Source organism: Ascaphus truei, chromosome 5 (assembly GCF_040206685.1).
Source record: "Ascaphus truei isolate aAscTru1 chromosome 5, aAscTru1.hap1, whole genome shotgun sequence".
NCBI lineage: Eukaryota > Metazoa > Chordata > Amphibia > Anura > Ascaphidae > Ascaphus > Ascaphus truei.
In genome coordinates this window covers 166,720,039-166,729,629 of record NC_134487.1, presented here as the reverse complement: position 1 = coordinate 166,729,629, position 9,591 = coordinate 166,720,039, and positions in this window count along the sequence as shown.

Here is a 9,591-nt window from a genome sequence, read left to right as displayed (position 1 = left end):
GTATCTGATATACCATAGCAGTGGTTTCCAATTCCAGTCCTCAAGAGCCTCCAATGGGTCTGTTTTACGGATATCGCTACTGGAGCAGAGGTGACACAATCAGTTGTTCAGTCATTTTGACTGAGCCACTGATTGAGCAACCTTTGCCGAAGAAGAAATATCCTTAAAACCTTACCTGTTGGGAGGTTTACCGTACTGGAGTTAGGTTTTGTATCCACAATAGAACGTAATTGGGAAATAAAAGGAGTCTCTTTATACTAAAATGGCATTTAGAGATGTCCAAGCCACAATTTGGGATAAGATTTACATTTTTGTTTTTATAAAATGGTGTGCATGTGAATAAGGTTCACTTTGTTATGAGTTTTCTTTTTGTACTGTATTTAGTATGTGGTGATAACTGCTTATAAATTATATTTAGAATGTATTTTTTAAATAATACATGTTGATATTTTTATTAGACATATCTCATCATACCGTATTCAATTTTTCTATTTTTTTTTGTAATAGTTGAACATAGTATTTGTAGATGTACAGCTGAACCCCATTATAATGCAGTGCTTGGGGTCCACATAATGAGACCGCGTTAGAACCTGGATCGTGAAATGGCCACCCAGCATCTGCAGCTTTCTCCTCTCCCTGCTTCATCAGGTTGTGTCCACGTGCGCGGCTTTCAGTTTGATTTATGAATGCAGAGAAGGGTCACATGACCCTTCTCTGACCAATGACAGCCCAACAGTGAATATATTTGATATATACATCCAGGAATCGAACCCATGATGCTTCATATGCTAGTAGCAATTCTCTAGCTGCTACACCACAGGTTGTTATTGGTCAGTGAAGGGTCATGTGACCCTCTTCTACGCTCAAAAGTCAAATTTAAAGACACACACATGTATGCAGCCTAATGAAGCAGGGAGAGGAGAGAGCTGCAGAGAGGAGAGGGCTGCAGATGCCGGGTAAGTCAATAAAACATTGAATGTTATTAAAAAAGCAAAAAAACTTTGGAGATGTTTATAAATCGGGAGCCACACTCAGACTGCATTATATATGCGGATCTGCGTTGTAGCGGATCGCGCTATAATGGGGTTGAGCTGTGTATTTGCCTCCAGTGCAACCTCAAACCCATCAATTTTCAATTTTTATTGGTGTCATTTGTCATGGTATTTTTAGCTTAGTAAAAATTCCAATTTTACTTATAAACAATGTTATTAAAATAACTTTGTTAACATAGAAACATTTAAATGTTAATTCATGTTCTATGTGTATTAATGTCTATTTAAAGTTCATAGGTCGGGAGTCATCTAAGCGCCACCCATGCTATGGTGGCAGAATCAACGATATCTGGCTATAAAGTCCATGGCAGATATCGCAGGTTTGGGTGCGGATTGCCCTTTGATAACTCATGGCCATGGTTGCATATAAATAACTCTCACCTTTATTACTGTAGAACATGGGAAATCCTTTCACAGTATTCTTGGATAATTTATGCAGGTGCTCATAAATATAAAGTCAAATGCAGATTGTACTTAGTAAAACATTAATATGAAATGAATGTGAGATACCTTCCTTTTTGATAATTGGAACTGTTTTCACACATTTACATTGAACACTTGCTGAATCCCAAAATGTTGTGAAAAAAAAACAAAACAATCTAAGGCCTAGATTTACTTCAAAAAGAATATCACTGTGCGTTAACGGTCAAAATATTAGTTTTTTTTACTGCCATATTTACTAAAGGTTTAATGTGATAACTCTCATTTAATCACAGCAATAAGTGTGGGCTAACTTTAATGCCAAGGGCACAATTGACATGCAAATGATAATGCATTGTCTAATTACATATGCAAGAGCATTAGATTTAACAATAGTATCCAAAATGAGCAGGCCGATGTATGTAATTGAATAATTATTGGCTAATTATCAATTGCCAAAACGCATCACACATTTTTATCACCTTCTGTACCCCATGCTGGCATTAGCCTGCTCTTGCCTACAGTACGTATATAATGACCACTATAAACATAGGCAAGATAAGACTAGTCAAGCTACAGTTAAATAGATGATAAAAATACATAATATTAACAATGGTAAACTTATTAATATAATACCCCTTTGAAACCCAAGAGGCCAACAAGTCCTTGTCAACCCATTAGTAGATTTGCCACTTGGTTTACTAAAGGCTTAACATTTGCACATATTGATGTTATTATACTTTTTGTGTTTTATTTGCAAGGGGGGGTGAGAGAATTAGTAAAAGTCTGAACCTCAGAAATTTCCACTGATTTTTATACCAAAATTAGATCCGCACACGGATATCTGAAGGCAGATTGGGCACCACAAAATGTGGGCAGATGCTCCTGAATCCACCATCGATTTCACACTCCGCACGGATTTTGTAAAATCAGCAATCAGATTTTATATTAAATTCTATAGCGAATTTTTCTTTAAATTGCAAACGCATGCACAAGAGCTAAGATCCTCGAACTTCGAAACACAAGGCGTAAACCTGAGACTGCACCCCTAATTATACTCCTCCAAAACCTGTTTTTTGGGTTTTTTTTTTTGATCTGCGTTATAATTCATGTCTATCTATACTCGAAAGGGAATTTGTTTTGAAAACAAAAATCGAATTCACATTTTTTGAGACCAAGCGGTGAAAATCATCTGAAAGCAATTTTCCAATTCAAGATGGATTTAAATGTCTCTATATGTAGGGTATTTATGTTGCACGCTAACCGCTTTTGTGCCTGAAGGCATTCCCTTACAATGCAATGGAAGACCAAGGCATCAAACAGGTTCAATCATTTTCTGCAATAAGTGTTGTTAAAAGGGATAACAAAGGGTTGTTAAAAGGGGTAGAAGCATGTGATATCTCCATCTCTGAGTTAATACTTACTTGTAGAGTAATTAAACCCAGACACTGTTTTTTTCTGTTTGCAAATGAGATTGAATATCACAATCCTATTATGAATACATAATTCTTAGTAAATATGGCAGAACACCTGTTTTTAAGTGTTTAGGTTATAGTAGTAACTTGCATGTTGGGAGTGCAGGAGCTAAAGACAGTTACATGTATGTATGGTGATCCTTTAAATGCCAGTTAGGTTTTTTAAATTCTGTTGCTAAGGGAAGCAACTTGGAAAAACCAATATTTCTGCTCCCGCTAGTGAGCCCTAAATCCTGTTCTTAAAGTGTGATGGTATGTGTGTATGGAGTACTACTACTTAGTAATTGACATAAGAGCATCACTCCATTTTTGCTGACAAACATAGATTTGCTTTCTACTTTCATTTTTTTTTTTAAATTTGTTTCAGGAAACCTGTTTCACTTTGTACTTTCTAAGAATAAATATTATATAAATTAGAATAAATTGTGCACTTTGAATACATGTTCCACTTTAAGTCAGGTATTGTAGCACTATTTTGTGAAGCCACTTCAAGCACTGTGTAACAGGGACTTATCACTGTTTGAGGATATCTCAAGTTATAGAGTTATCACACTAAATACAGCAGTGTGCTGGTTAATTGCGCACAGACAATCAACCAGACTCCATCTAGCTGATTAGGACTCTTAGAAAAAGCCTGATGTGAGAAACAAGAGAGAGATTCTTTAGCTTACATTTGGGCTGACAAAAGGAGAAAGAGGACTGCAGAGATTTCCATAGCCACAACAGGGCTGACCTGAGGAAAATATGATGTCTTGATGAACACAAAAGGACTGTACGCTGACAGCAAGACAAGGGTACATAGAGAGTGCCATATCACACAAGGATGCTGACCCAAGAGAACAGAGAGGCCTTCCTCTACAGCTACAACAGAAACAGATAAGAGACATTCGTGTTGGACTATATATATATATATATATATATATATATATATATATATGTATATATATATATATATATATATATATATATATATATAATCAAAAAATAAATAGATGATACCGTTCTGTGGCTAACGAAATGCTTTTATTTGTGCGAGATTTCGAGATACACTGATCTCTTCTTCCGGCGATGTTACAATGAATGAAGCAAGGATTACTTAAAAACAGTGTCTCTTGGAATGTTATCTGTGCTGGTCCTTCCCCCAGTGTGGATGAGATTTATGGCTGGAGGTGTCAAAGGGTAACTGAAAGCAAGTGAAGAAAGAGTGTGTATGTGTATCAGTGTGAATAAAAATGAATGGAGAGCCCACAGTATAAACAGTGCTCTACACAAGGTGTGTGTGGAGTGAGAGGGGATATAAATGGTGTGGGTGGGTGTGGAAATGTGAGAGTTTGTAGCACAACTAAAAGTGTGTGTGGATACTATGTGGTCCCTATTGGTGTATAGGGATGGAAAAATAAGGAGTATTAGTATGTGTGAGAGACAGCTGTGTGTGCATACATATAGCACAGTATGTACATACATGGCCTTTAGCGCTCATGGGAAGAGAGTTCGCTAGTGTCAGTAATGACTCATAAAATTTCGATCTCTGTTTAGGCCACTGCTAAGTGTCCCGAACAGTTGCATAAATTTGTATTCATGCAACCGTCTCTCTTTCGGGGTTTTAAGATTACCTTTGAGTATGGCAACCCTCAAATCGTTCATCTTATGGCCAGAGTCAGAGAAATGTTCGCCAACAGGACTGTCTCTTGTTCCGCGTGTGATGCTGTGGCGATGCAGGTTCATTCTCTTGTTTAGCCCCTGTCCTGTCTCACCTATGTAGTAGCAGCCCCCTGGGCATTTCATGCACATGATGAGGTACACGACATTGCTGGAGGAACAGGTGAACCCTCCTCTGATTTTGTATTCCAGATTCTTGTGTGGTATTTGTATTGTGTCCGCTGTGTAGAGCATTGCGCAGGTTTTGCATCTTGGGTCCTGGCATGGTTTTGTCCCGCATTCAGTTGTACTGCTGAATACTTTACTCCTCACCATAATATTCTTGAGATTATGGGGTTGTCTGTATGATAATAAGGGTGCTTCAGGGAAGACCTGTTGCAGTCTTGTATCTTCCTGGAGGATGGGTTGTAGTTTCCTGGCGATCTTGCGTAGGGCTCCTAGGTGTGGGTTATATGTGACCACCAAAGGTACCCTGTCGCTTGTCTCCTTCTGTTTGTATTCAAGGAGATCACTTCTTGGTAATCTGGTGGCTTTGTGAATTTGCTGGTCTACAATTCTGTGGTTATATCCACGGTTTATAAAGTCTGATCTCAAGGCTTTAATCCGCTGGTCTCTGTCTGCTGTGTCGGAGCATATCCGGTTGTATCGTATGGCTTGACTGTAGATGGTTGCATGTTTGGTGTGTGTCGGGTGGAAGCTGTTGTCCCTCAAATAGCTGACTCTGTCTGTAGGTTTGCGGTATACAGAAGTCTGTAGTTGGTTGTTCTTTATAGACTATAACCCACACCTAGGAGCCCTACGCAAGATTATAACCCACACCCAGGAGCCCTACGCAAGATCGCCAGGAAACTACAACCCATCCTCCAGGAAGATACAAGACTGCAACAGGTCTTCCCTGAAGCACCCTTATTATCATACAGACAACCCCATAATCTCAAGAATATTATGGTGAGGAGTAAAGTATTCAGCAGTACAACTGAATGCGGGACAAAACCATGCCAGGACCCAAGATGCAAAACCTGCGCAATGCTCTACACAGCGGACACAATACAAATACCACACAAGAATCTGGAATACAAAATCAGAGGAGGGTTCACCTGTTCCTCCAGCAATGTCGTGTACCTCATCATGTGCATGAAATGCCCAGGGGGCTGCTACTACATAGGTGAGACAGGACAGGGGCTAAACAAGAGAATGAACCTGCATCGCCACAGCATCACACGCGGAACAAGAGACAGTCCTGTTGGCGAACATTTCTCTGACTCTGGCCATAAGATGAACGATTTGAGGGTTGCCATACTCAAAGGTAATCTTAAAACCCCGAAAGAGAGACGGTTGCATGAATACAAATTTATGCAACTGTTCGGGACACTTAGCAGTGGCCTAAACAGAGATCGAAATTTTATGAGTCATTACTGACACTAGCGAACTCTCTTCCCATGAGCGCTAAAGGCCATGTATGTACATACTGTGCTATATGTATGCACACACAGCTGTCTCTCACACATACTAATACTCCTTATTTTTCCATCCCTATACACCAATAGGGACCACATAGTATCCACACACACTTTTAGTTGTGCTACAAACTCTCACATTTCCACACCCACCCACACCATTTATATCCCCTCTCACTCCACACACACCTTGTGTAGAGCACTGTTTATACTGTGGGCTCTCCATTCATTTTTATTCACACTGATACACATACACACTCTTTCTTCACTTGCTTTCAGTTACCCTTTGACACCTCCAGCCATAAATCTCATCCACACTGGGGGAAGGACCAGCACAGATAACATTCCAAGAGACACTGTTTTTAAGTAATCCTTGCTTCATTCATTGTAACATCGCCGGAAGAAGAGATCAGTGTATCTCGAAAGCTCGCACAAATAAAAGCATTTCGTTAGCAACAGAACGGTATCATCTATTTATTTTTTGATTATTGAAGCTCGGCTAACACGGTACTGATACCTCTACATGAATATATATATATATATATATATATATATATATATATATATATATATATATATATATATATATATATATATATATATATATATATATATGTATGTTTAGGGTGATAACCAACATAGGTACCCACCCAGTTAGAAAGGGCTGCAGTAAAGATTTAGTTATTCTCCAAAGTGGAGTAGGCCTTAATTAGTTTGTTTTTGTATTTTTTTGCCTTGTTAAAGGAACAGGAGCAATAAAGCCAAGGTATAATTTCACCCTAATCAGTCTCCATTAAATGTACCTCTACACACATCTCTTACATATGGTGTCAGAAGTGGGATGAAAGGTGACCCTTGAAGTTCAAAGGGGCCACGGAGACTGCCTGTGAATTTTTGTGCTTTTGCCTGCATAAGTTCCTCCAACAGTCTGAGCAACAAAACACGTGCAGAAATGATCAGAATTAAAGGGTTACACATCATGGCAGGAAAACTACACTGCACTGGAGAAAGCCACAATGCCACAGTTTGACAGGGAGGAGTGTAACAGACGGTGACCTACACAAGGGACTGATGCTGTGACCAGAGTCTACCCCACCACTTGTGAAAGAAAAGTAAAAAGAAAACAAAACCTGCACGGCATTTTAAAATGGCCACCCAGCTGAAGTCAAATGCCGACTCTGCAAGAATGGGGAAGAAGTGTTCCTAGTGTAAAGAGCACAGCCACACGGAGCAGTGTCCCTTTGGGCCTTATTTGGATAATGAAGATGATCCCTATGTGGCCCCAGAATAAAGGGCTGCATCCCGAGGAATATTTTTTCAATGTGCCAAGGAACTACAGCATGAACTACAGCCAAGAAACTTCAGCAGCCAGCCAAGCGCTATGGTCACAACTAATATACAGAAGTTCTACTTGGAAAGGGCACATCCAGTATCACTGATGAGAAAGAATGTGTGCACAGTACTGCTGATGTTTCAGAACCTACCGAAGTAAAGTAGAAAAAGATAAAGTCTACAGAGAACCCTGTTAGAGCATCGCTGGAGGCCAAGCTTAGAGGCCTGGTGACTCTGTATGAGAGGGAGCACGAGAAGTTCCAGAAACTAGAGAAAGAGATAGAGAAGCAGAGCGGCCGTTCCATCCCAAAAAATCTGTACGCCCAGGAGAAAGAGGTGTGGAAATTGCAAGCAGCGATGACGCAGGTGATATCTGCAGAACTCCAAAATATGACGGATATGTGGAAGCAAGCTCAGAGAAAGCACAGTGAAGAGATGAAGACCCTGAGAGGAGAACTACAGGATGCACTCAAGAAACATGGATCTCTCGCTGATGAGTTCAACTTGCAGCAAATCCTAGAAGTGGAAAGCTTCTTTCCTAAAGCTGGCAGCTAAACACACATCCCAGCAACCTACAGCTCTGCAGATGCAGGTTGCTGAGCTCAAGATAAAGCTCACCAAAAGGAAGAGAGTGAAGAAGTATCCATTCGTCAAGTGGCCAGCCTGACACTGCGCTATGAGGCCAAGAAGACTGATGACCGCAAATTGATGGACAATGAGAGGGCCCAGCTTCAGCTGGAGCTGGACAATGTATTGTATTGTATGTCTTTATTTATATAGCACCATTAATGTACATAGCGCTTCACAGTAGTAATACATGTGGTAATCAAATAAATAACAGATCATGGGAATAAGTGCTTTAGAAATAAAAGTAACATTAAGGAAGGAGTCGCTGCCCCGAGGAGCTTACAGTCTAATTGGTAGTTAGGGAGAACATACAGAGACAGTAGGAGGGAGTTCTGGTAAGTGCGTCTGCAGGGGGCCAAGCATTATGTATCATGTGTACAGAATATCCACAGTGCTATTCATATGCTTCTCTAAGCAAATGTGTCTTAAGGTGGGTCTTAAAGGTGGATAGAGAGGGTGCTAGTCGGGTACTGAGGGGAAGGGCATTCCAGAGATGTGGGGCAGTCAGTGTAAAGGGTTTAAGGCGGGAGAGGGCTTTAGATACAAAGGGGGTAGAAAGAAGACATCCTTGAGAAGTACGCAAGAGTCTGAATGGTGCATAACAAGAAATTAGGGCTGAGATGTAAGGAGGGGCAGAAGAGTGTAAAGCTTTAAAAGTGAGGAGAAGAATGGAGTGTGAGATGCGGGATTTGATCAGAAGCCAGGAGAGGGATTTCATGAGGGGAGATGCTGAGACAGATCTAGGAAAGAGTAGAGTGATTCTGGCAGCAGCGTTTAGGATAGATTGTAGGGGAGACAGGTGAGAGGCAGGAAGGCCGGACAGCAGGAGGTTACAGTACTCAAGACGGGAGAGAATGAGGGCCTGAGACAGAGTTTTAGCAGTCGAGCAACAGAGGAAAGGGCGTATCTTTGTTATATTGCTGAGGAAAAAGCGACAGGTTTTAGAAATGTTTTGAATGTGAGGGGCGAATGTGAGAGAGGGGTCGAGTGTGACCCCTAGGCAGCGAGCTTGGGCTACTGGGTGAATGATCGTAGTTCCAACAGTAATGTGGAAGGAGGTATTAGGGCCAGGTTTGGGAGGAAGTATGAGGAGCTCTGTTTTAGCCATGTTGAGTTTAAGGCGGCGGAGGGCCATCCAGGATGATATAGCAGAGAGACATTCAGAAACTTTTGTTTTTACAGCAGGTGTAAAGTCAGGTGTTGAAAAGTATATTTGTGTGTCATCAGCATAGAGGTGATATTTAAACCCAAATTATGTTATTAGGTCACCTAGAGAGAGTGTGTACAGAGAAAAGAGAAGAGGTCCCAGGACAGAGCCCTGGGGTACCCCCACAGAGAGATCAATAGAGGAGGAGGTGTTAGCAGAAGAGACACTGAAAGTACGATGGGAGAGGTAGGATGAGATCCAGGCTAGAGCTTTGTTCCAAATATCAAGAGTATGGAAAATGTGAAGGAGAAGATGGTGGTCCACGGTATCAAATGCTGCCGAGAGGTCGAGTAATATAAGCAGAGTGTAATGACCTCTGTCTTTGGCAGCATCTAGGTTGTCAGTTATTTTAGTGAGGGCTG